We start from the raw sequence: 10,736 nt of genomic DNA, 5'->3' as shown, positions 1-10,736 counted from the left end.
GTAGCGGCTGTTGACTATTCTGGTTGCAGAATTTCTCGGGGATAGCAAGGTAGCTGCCTGGCGATCGCAACTCTGCTCTTCTCCCTCCTACCTTCCTTTAGTTATATTTAGCTACTTTCCAGACTATGTTAGTCTTGATATTGTTAGATAAATTGTAGTAGATGCTCATGACTAGTGACACCCCGATGTTGGACTTTTCTTTTCTGTACTTTTATTTTAATTTGAACTCCTTTACGAAGGCTTTTATGTTAAATGGCATTGAAATTATCTTTGAAACGAAAATATCGGTTTGCTTTGGAAATGAGTCGGCTTGTCTAGTTCCACGATAGGTGCCATCACGACAGGGTTAGTTTGGATCGTGACAATACCATCTGAGCGTACATTACTACCTCGACAAACTGTACAAATAAAATATTTATTTTAAGAAAATTAGTAGATGGTAAAATATGGTATTTGAATTTCTAAACTTGACTGTGTCTTTGGTAGAGTACTTGGTTCCCTTTTTCGTTTCTTAGTTCCTTTCACATCAGTCACAAGTATTGGCTCTTCTTCCATAGTTCCCTCGACACCTGCCACTGATGTTGACTCTTCTGGTAGAAACATGGTTAGTTTTTCAGTGTATTATAAAAAGACTAGAGAACCTGCATTTTTGTCCGGTGTTCTGGATGATGACCTTTGTAGCTGAACTCTGAATAATTTATTTGCAAGTTGTCGATTGATATGGGCAACAGGGAATAACTCATTCTGCAAAGAGATAGTAAAATAATGGATTTGTCGAAGCTTATGTTTATGTGTTAAGCATGAGAGTATTATATTAACTATGTTGGCTTATGTTAACCGTAGTGTTGTACGTGTATGTACCTTAACACTGACGATATCATATATCTGTTTAAATCTCATTGACAACATTCTTTCGGCCAAGCCTTCAGACATTGTTGCTATAGTTGTGCCGGTTTCGTCTGTAATATCTACCTCAAAGTGGCACCTATAATGTGGTATGTTGTAAATTACTTTAGTTGAGGTAGAATGGATGGCACACAGTATCAAATATTGTCAATGCATTATCTTATTAGTAGCAATTGTTACCTTGGAATTAACATTCGTTGTAGCCTGTAGTTTATGCATTGAACTTCTCTTTTTATTTTGCTCCGAACAAGATGGTTACATTTAGAACAACCTAGCAGATAAAATCGTTAGAAATGCTCAGGTAGAGAAATTTATCCTTCGACGTAAAAAATTTCCGCCTGCAAAATGTAAATGATGAAACAAGTCGTTAGTTTTATGTTTATAACGTAAACAGTGGAACCTGCTAAATCATCAATTGTTAATTGCATATAATTTTCAGCAGCCAAATAATACAAAGTTGCATAGTTAGTAAAACCTCATGAGCAGTGTGTTGTGACAGTAAAATATAAAAAATAGTTAACAAATATTATGTAAAACTAAATTGAAAACTATTCTGTTTGATATTAGAATAGATTTGTTTGAATCAACAACCTCTTTCCCAAATATTAAGATGACGTAGGATACAAATAGGATATGATATAGTGATCAAACTTTTAAAAAATATTTCAGAATAAATTTAATTGTAAAGCAAACAATATATAACTTCAATGAAGATTTTTTATAGTTGAACTTTAACGTAAGAGTTTATTCAAAAAATTTATAGTCTAATATTGTTTAAACTATACTGTTACTGGCCAACACGAACAATAGCATATTCGAATATATTGAATAGTTATCCATATTGTATAAAAGATACGCAATGGCAGAGTACGATGTGGCATTTTTTGGCATTTTCTTTTGTAATTTAATGAACTCACTGTGGAGGTTTGCATAGAAATAGCCGAAACAGATAATATTTCATCGTCAACAACTACAAGATTAAGTGATAAAGCTGACTCCGTTGAACTCTTCAATGTGTATTCGATTAGCATTTGTTTGTTCTCATTTGCCCTATAATTCGCACGGGAAATGTCAGACAATTGTTTTTTCACAGAAGTAACAATACTTAAATAATGACGTGATATATTTTAAGCACAATTTGTATTGTACCAATTTCGTAATTTTGTTGCTTGCACATACAGAGGACTGATTAACATTGTCGAGTTGTATCTTGTTGCCAAACAGGAAACTGTGTATGCAAATTTTTTTAATAAACAACGGGGAAGCATTATCCATATATAGAAACAGGAACTTCATAAGCTTACCGCCATGGTATTTTGTGGTAGCTATCCATTTCGCGAGAAAGACAGGGTATTCTTGCAGTTGTCTCACTTGTCTCAATAACTCAGTTCCTTCATTGCTTGCCAAGTCTTCCCATATAGTGAAGAAAAAAGGTTTCTTCTTGTATATTTATAAGTGTCAGCTAGAGATTTTTTTATGTAATAGAAGATTGAATGACTCACTTGTTGTCCATAACTATGGCCTCTTGAAATCTCTTAGTCTGATCAGCGGTGTATTGCATTGCCCCACAGTTTGCTACCACAACTAATAGATCTGTTGTTATAAATAGAAAATAAATATTTTGCATTCACCATGAGTTCCAAGAAATTAAGTTACTATAAGGTATATGATAATTTGGAACATAGCAAATTCAACACTATAAGGCTGTTGTTGAACATCGAGGAGCTAAATCGTAGTCAGTCTCGACGGAGGAGGTAACAGTGCCTCCTTTTCATTATTTTTTGGAATAGTGTGATGACCCATAATGTCATCTTTGAATTTAATAAGTAATTCTTTGTTCTAAGACCTCAAAAAAAATTATTTATCATTCTTCGACTTCCGTGCACAGTCCGTAAAATTTTCCGGAAAGTTTTCATGTAAAAAATGGATTTAAATGTGAAATAGAGCTTTAAAACTCAATAGAGTTGACTTTGGTCAATATTTTTAGCAACCTGACCCGTATCAGTGTTTTGACAGTTCTGGTAGCTCCGTATCGTGATTTGGGACTTGGGAGTATGACCGAAATTTAATTTGGAGGTTCCTAGCTCAAGTTATGACCATTTAACGGAACTAGCAATTTAAAGGCTAAAGACTTTCAAGTTTGACCACGAGGTTGATTTTTTGATATCGGAGCCGAAATCCGATTCTGAAAATTTGAATAATTCCGTTATGTCATTTATGACTTGTGTGCCAAATTTGAAGTCATTCCGGATTTATTTAATATGTTTTGGCACAAGATTTGCAAATGAAAAAGTTTAAAACTCAAAGTTCGAATCTAGGTGTGAATTATAATTTTGATGTTATTTGACGTGAATTGAAACCCCGAGTAAGTCCGTATTATATTTCTAGACTTGTTGGAATATTAGGACGAGGTCCCGAGTGGCTCGGATGAGTTTCGGACGAGCCACAAAGCAATTGGAACCTGTTGCCCAGTGCTGGTTCTGGTTTGTTGCACCTGTGACATTTTGTGCGCAGGTGCGTGGCCGCTCTTGCGAAATACCAGTTGCTTCTGCGACATTGGACAGCCTTGCCGAGCTCCGCTTCTAGAGAGAAATGAGCGCAGGTGCGAAACCGCATCCCGATGGATAGACGGTTATTATCGACGGTTCGTGGAAGGGTTTTCATCTATAGCAAGACCATTGACAAGATTAACCCAGAAAGGTGTCCTATTCAGATGGTCAGACGAGTGTGAGTTGAGCTTTCAGAAGCTCAAGACCACTTTGACTACGGCACCAGTGTTGGTATTACCCACAGGTTCAGGATCGTATACGGTATATTGTGATGCATCTCACATTGGGCTTGGTGCAGTATTAATGCAAGATGGCAAGGTAATTGCATATGCGTCGCAGTAGTTGAAAGTTCACGAGAAGAATTATCCTGTTCATGACTTAGAATTGGCAGCCATTGTTCATGCGCTGAAGATTTGGAGGCGTTACCTCTACGGTGTCTCATGTGAGGTATTTACTGATCATCGTAGCCTTCGTATCTGTTCAAATAAAAGGATCTTAATTTGAGGCAAAGAAGATGGTTGGAGTTGTTGAAAGACTATGATATCACCGTTTTGTATCACCCCGGAAAGGCTAGTGTGGTGGTCGATGCTTTGAGCAGAAAGGCTGTGAGTATGGGTAGTCTTGCGTATATTCCGGTTGGTGAGAGGCCTTTAGTTACAGATGTTCAGACTTTGGCTAATCAGTTTGTGAGGTTAGATGTTTCAGAACCCAGTCGGGTTCTAGCTTGCACAGTCGCTCGTTCTTCTTTATATGGGCACATCAGAGAGAGGCAGTATGATGATCCTCATTTACTTATCCTTAAGGACACGGTGCGGCACAGTGATGCCAAACAAGTTGTTGTGGGGAAAGATGGAGTTCTGGGAATGCAGGGTCGTATTTGTATGCTTAATGTGGATGGGCTTCGTGAATTAATTCTTGAAGAGGCACACAGTTCCAGGTATTCTATTCATCCAGGTGTCGCTAAAATATATCAAGATTTACGGCAACATTACTGGTAGAGGAGAATGAAAAAGGATATTGTTGCATATGTAGCTCGGTGTCTGAATTGTCAGCAGGTTAAGTACGAGCATCAAAGACCTGGTGGTTTGCTTCAGAAGTTAGAAATTCCTGAGTGGAAGTGGGAGCGTATCACTATGAATTTAGTTGTTAGGCTCCCACGAACTCAGAGAAAATTTGACGCAGTTTGGGTCATTATGGACAGGATGACGAAGTCAGTACATTTCATTCCAGTGGCAGTCACCTATTCTTCAGAGAGGTTAGCTGAAATTTACATCCGTGAGATTGTCCGCCTTCACGGTGTGCCCGTGTCTATTATTTCAGATCGAGGTATGCAGTTTACCTCACATTTCTGGAGGGCTGTGCAGCATGAGTTAGGCACGCGGGTGGAGTTGAGCACAACCTTTCATCCACAGACAGACGGACAGTCAGAGCGCACTATTCAGATATTGAAAAATATGCTCTGCGCTTGTGTTATAGACTTTGGAGGTTCTTGGGATCATTTCTTGCCACTTGCGGAGTTTGCTAATAATAATAACTACCAGTCGAGCATTCAGATGGCTCCATATAAGGCATTATACGGAAGGCGATGTCGATCGCCAGTTGGTTGTTTTAAACCGGGAGAGGCTCGGTTGTTGGGTACCGATTTGGTACAGGATGCCTTGGATAAGGTCAAGATTATTCAGGATCAACTTCGCTCAACTCAGTCTAGGCAAAAGAGTTATGTCGATCATAAAGTTCGTGATATTGCATTCATGGTTGGAGAAATAATATTGCTCCGGGTTTCACCTATAAAAGGTGTAATAAGGTTCGGAAAGAAGGGCAAGTTGAGCCCTAGGTATATCGGACCTTTTGAAATTCTTGAAAGGGTGGGTGAAGTAGCCTACATGCTTGCACTACCACCTAGTTTATCAGCGGTTCATCCATTGTTCCATGTGTCTATGCTCTGGAAATATCATCGTGATCCATCCCATGTGTTAGATTTCAGCTCAGTCCAATTGGACCAAGATTTGACTCACGAGGAGGAGCCGGTGGCTATTCTTTCCCAGTAGGTCCGACAGTTGAAGTCTAAGAGTTATCCTTCAGTTCAGGTGCAATGGAGAGGTCAGCCGGTAGAGGCATCTACCTGGGAGTCCGAGTCGGACATGCAAAGTAAATATCCACACCTTTTCTCCAGCTCAGGTACTTTTTCTAACTCCGTTCGAGGACGAACGTTTGTTTTAAAGGTGGAGAATGTGATGACCTAAAATGTCATCTTTAAATTTAATAAGTAATTTTGTGTTCTAAGACCTCAAAAAGTACCATTTATCATTTCTTGACTTGCGTGCACAGTCCATAAAATTTTTCAAAAAGTTTTCATGTGAAAAATAGATTAAAATGTGAAATAGAGCTTTAAAACCCAACCGAGTTGACTTTGGTCAACATTTTTAATAAATAGATCCGGATCAGTGTTTTGATAGTTTCAGTAGCTCCGTATCGTGATTTGAGACTTGGGCGTATGACCGGAATTTAATTTGGAGGTTTCTAGCTCAAGTTATGACCATTTAACGAAACTAGCAATTTAAAGGTTAAAGACTTCCAAGTTTGACCACGAGGTTGACTTTTTGATATCAGAGCCGGAATCCGATTATGGAAATTTGAATAGATCCGTTATGTCATTTATGACTTGTGTGCCAAATTTGAAGTCATTCCGGATTCATTTAATATATTTTGGCACAAGATTTGCAAATGGAAAAGTTTAAAACTCAAAGTTCGAATCGAGGTGTGAATTGTAATTTTGATATTGTTTGACATGAATTAAAACCCTGAGTTAGTCCGTATTATGTTTCTGGACTTATTGGAATATTCGGACGAGGTCTCGAGTAGCTCAGATGAGTTTTGGATGAGCCACAGAGCAATTGGAACCTGCTGCCCAGTGTTGGTTATGGTGTGTCGCACCTGCAACATTTTGTGCGCAGGTGCGTGGCCGCTCCTGCAGAATACCAGTCGCTTCTATGACATTGGACAACCTTGCCGAGCTTCGCTTCTGTGGATAAATGAGCACAAGTGCGAAACCGCATCCGCGATGGACAAGCCGCTTCTGCGAGGACGACCGCTTCTGCGAGGACGACCGCTTCTGCGGTCACTTTCTGCGGTCACTTGTGCGCTTCTGCGATGTCGCATGTGCGACATTTTTGGGCGCAGATGCGGCCACTGGTCAAGCTACCCTTTTCCGTAAATGCGAGCTTTGTCTCGCAAATGCGAGACCGCAGGTGCGAAAATATAGGCCGCATATGCGAAAATGCTGGGCAGAATACATAAAATCATGTCTTAGCCATTTTTGCTCATTTTTTAGTTTTAAGTCTCGAATTTTGGCGATTCCAAAGGGGTTTTTCACGACTTTGAATTGGGTAAGTGTTCTTTAACTAAAAGTGATTATATTTTACAAATCTATGTCTATATTCATCATTTATTTCGGATTTAGATGGAAGAAATTGAATTTTTTGTAAAACTTTCCAAAAAAATAAAAATTTAGATTTGAAGGTCCATTTGACATCCGAATTGGATAATTTTTGTATGGTTGAACTTGTAGCGGAACGTGTGTTCAAATTTCGTGAGTTTTTTTGGGATTTGAGACGTGGGTCCCACTATCGAATATTTTAATGAATTTTAGATTTTTATCCGAAAAATTAGTAAATTCAAATGGAATTAATTCCTATGATTAGTATTGAATATATCAAATTGTTTGTGAATAGATTTGAAGATTTTGGAGATAAATTTAAAAGAAAAAGCTGTGGTTGAGTAATTGATTGGAATTTGCAAAGCGAGGTAAGTATCGTGGTTAACCTTGACTTGAGGGAATAGAATTCTTAAATTATTTGTTATGTGAAATGCACGTGAATGACGTATAGGCAAGGTGACGAGTGTCTATACGTCGTCAAATTAATTATTTGCATAATTACTTGAAAAATCATAAATTGTTTTAAATCATGAATTAATTATTATAATAATTATTTCTCTCCTATTCTTTGCCAAATATTAATTCTTGAATTCCTGCATTAATTGTTACATGCTACTTGAATTATGTGTCTTAATTGTTATTTGACATTTAGCATATTAAATATTAAACTGCCTATTTTCTCCCTGATTTCTATAATAATTTGCTATTTGTCATTATTTATTTCATAATTAAATCATAATTATTGTATGCTTGTTGTCTTATAATTTTATATTAATTGTAGCATTTATTTGGGAAATTTCTTCTATAAGAATTGGTAAATGAATATGTTGGAGGAGCGGGTTGCACGCTGCAATAGAATTAATTATAATGAATATATTGGAGGATCGGGTTGCATGCCGTAACAGACTTATTAAAAGTCCATATTGGAAGATCGGGTTGCACGCCGCAACAGACTTATTAAAAATTTTATATTGGAGGATCGGGTTGCACGCCGCAACAGACTTATTAAAAGTCCATATTGGAGGATCGGGTTTCACGCCGCAACAGACTTATTAAAAGTCCATATTGGAGGATCGGGTTGCACGCCACAACAGACTTGACTAAAACGAATATATTGTGAGAGCGGATTACACGCTGCAACATAATTGAATGTGAATATAATGTGAGAGCGGGTTGCACGCTGCAACATAATTGAACGTGAATATAATGTGAGAGCGGGTTGCACGCTGCAACAGAATTGATGGAAATGATAATTGGTTATGACTGCTGAGTTTGCTTCAATTATTATAAATGAATTACCTGGTTTATTTTTATTATTGTTGTTGTTACTAATATTGCGTACAAGTAATGTAAGTGACCCGCCTTAGCCTCGTCACTATTTCGTCGAGGTTAGGCTCAGCACTTACCAGTACATGGGGTCGGTTATACTGATACTACACTCTGCACTTCTTGTGCAGATTTTGGAGTTGGTCCGAGCGACGTACCATAGACTTGCTCGGATTTCGGCTACTCAGAGGAGACTTGAGGTATAACTGCACGGCGTTCGTAGTTCTGAAGTCCCCGTCTATTTTACTTTAGCTGTGTTTTTATTTTCAGACAGCTTTAATTTATTCAGACCTTTATTTGTATTTATTCTAGAAGCTCGTGCACTTGTGATACCAATTCTGGGATGGTATTTAGACACCGTTATTTTTATGGATTATTCACTATATTTTAGACTTTATTTCCGTATTTGTTCTTTGATTATTAATAAATTTAAAAATTATTTTAAAAATTGATAATATTATTCTAACGTTGGCTTGCCTAACAAGTGAAATGTTAGGCGCCATCATAGTCCGAATGTTGAAATTTCGAGTCGTAACAAATAGACTCCACAATAGTGAATCTATCGACGACCCATTCAAACTAGCTAATATATAGTGAATAAGGCAGCGGATTTCTAACCTTGGCAGTTGAAATCATATACGTCTCAAAAAGTTCGAATAAGTTATCACATCGTCTAATATCGTCACCATAGAGTATTACACAAATTTGGTCCTCTTACAATGTTATTAAGAGAAATAATGCAATAATTACTGGGAGAGTACAAGTGAGAAGATGTTATGTTACAATTATAGTTGTAACTTGACTTACGTTTTCATCCTGGACAATTATTGTCTGAAAACGAACTCGTTGATCTCTACTGTCTCGCGGCCGAAATTTGTCTACAATCTGGACTTTGCAAGTCCATTATGTAGTTAGTAGTGTAATTTCACTGATACTAAGTCTTTCTTCCATTTTATCAATATAACCTGCATATTGATATTCGTAAAATTGCAAGAACAAACCATCCCACATTACAAATATGAGGCAACAAATAAAGAAAGTAAAAAAGAAGTAGATATAAAATTCATGAGAGAAATTCAATATTAATTGCAAACTAGTTGGAGAAAGACTGTTATTCCATGAAGCACATTGCAAGTATGAGTACAAAGAAAGCTTCCACTTTGATGGGGAATTCATTTCACTAGGGAAACTATTTCTAGCTTGTACTTATAAAATTTTTGAAAGTTATTTTCGCTCTGCTCTAATTCTGTATCGTTTACTCCTATAACATTTGAATATCATCTCCATTGTTTACTAATTTGTGATTATCAATGAAGTTGGTATACTATTCACTCTGTGTTCAACCAGATCAGGAAAATGACTTGGGAAAGTAGTATCCTTGAGTAAAATAATTTCTAAAATATTACTTTACACGCATATAGTTGCTCCTTTACGCCATACTGATAGGGGTATGTGTGACATTGCATAGAGGAATACAACCTAATTAATAGTTGTACAAAAATCACAAATACGTCCAATTAATCTATACCTAATTAATGTTCAGCTTTCAGGTGAGGATCCTCTTGCCAACAGTTGCTTGATTATGACCGGTATTTCTTCTGCTGAGACCAAAGATTGAAAGAAATGCATACTTGTGCAGAATAAAATAAAAACTACTTAAATACCCATAAACCTAAAGTTCTTGAAGAATCCAAGAAAATTAAGGAAAACCTTGAATATGAAAGACTTGGCGTATTCAATCAAAAAATTAAAACCCTTAGCTCACCGTCTTCGAAGAAAAAAAACATTAAACACATTGAAAATTAAACACAAACAAATAGAGTATTTGAAAAACCTTAGATAAATCAACGGACAATATAAATCAGAAACCTAAAAATAGATAAAGCAGAAAGGAAAGACACATAGTGAAAAAAGGAATATCCCCAAAATAAGAGTTCATACCGGTGAATAAATAAAGGAGTAAATGACTAATAAAATAAAAGAGCTTGAGAAGAGAGAATGGAAAAGATGAAGATTTTGTTAGTAGAAAAACAACGATTGGAGAAGAAGCACATTAGGGAAAGATTAGTTGAATTTCAGGCTTAGCAATGGAAAAAGGCCAAAGCAATTAGGTTTAAACTCCAATTTTTCACCTCAAAATTAGGTGAAGCATATAGATTTGGCAAGTAAAAAATTAGGTAAAGCATATAAAAAGAAGAATACACAGCAACACCCATAAATCACAGCAATTTTAAACCTTCTTCCGAATAAATAACTAGTACACCGGTACAACAAAACATAAAACAAAGATAAAGAACAGTAGGAAGTGTAAACTAACCAACTCAACTGCGAAAACAAAGAGGATGTACACAGGGAGAGCAGAGCAGATTAATCACTTTAAAATAGAGAGAAATCTAAAGATAAGCAGAGAAAGAAGATCTGTCAAAACATGCAGTAGAAACCCCAATTCCCTATTAAAGTAAAATTGATGTTCAGATCTAGACACAAAGAGTTTAAAATCGAAGGATGAAGGATTAAAT

At 36.8% G+C, this 10,736-nt stretch overlaps 1 long non-coding RNA gene across 1 annotated transcript; it reads right to left on the bottom strand.

Annotated features, from left to right (window-relative positions):
• Positions 1-373: 373 nt before the first annotated feature.
• LOC108946120 (uncharacterized) lies at positions 374-10,482 on the bottom strand. The gene is made up of 10 exons (XR_004508450.2): positions 9,746-10,482; positions 9,312-9,498; positions 8,836-9,182; positions 2,405-2,499; positions 2,211-2,343; positions 2,056-2,134; positions 1,824-1,956; positions 1,087-1,244; positions 862-985; positions 374-744 (listed from the first exon to the last, which is right to left on the bottom strand). It is a non-coding gene; the product is annotated as an uncharacterized lncRNA (long non-coding RNA).
• Between the last annotated feature and the right edge of the window lie 254 nt (positions 10,483-10,736).

Source organism: Nicotiana tomentosiformis, chromosome 3 (genome assembly GCF_000390325.3).
Source record: "Nicotiana tomentosiformis chromosome 3, ASM39032v3, whole genome shotgun sequence".
Lineage (NCBI taxonomy): Eukaryota > Viridiplantae > Streptophyta > Magnoliopsida > Solanales > Solanaceae > Nicotiana > Nicotiana tomentosiformis.
Note: the sequence above shows the minus strand (reverse complement) of the source record. Positions and strands in the feature narration are given on the sequence as shown.